Here is a 206-nt window from a genome sequence, read left to right as displayed (position 1 = left end):
ACCTGTTGCCGGTGTTATCCTTGGTTGGATTCGAACCTAGGTCCCAAGAGTGTGATTGCTGGGGCCCCTGCGATCTCCAGAATGGGACATGTCTCTTACTTATGAGGGCTCTGGGCTGCTCCACCAATCAGTTGCTAAGGCAGGATGACGCTGTGATTGGGGGAGCAGGTCATCACTTCTAAGACCAGTTCCTCTTATAAGGCGGG

This window comes from Hyla sarda, chromosome 11 (genome assembly GCF_029499605.1).
Source record: "Hyla sarda isolate aHylSar1 chromosome 11, aHylSar1.hap1, whole genome shotgun sequence".
Classification (NCBI taxonomy): Eukaryota; Metazoa; Chordata; class Amphibia; order Anura; family Hylidae; genus Hyla; species Hyla sarda.
Note: the sequence above shows the minus strand (reverse complement) of the source record.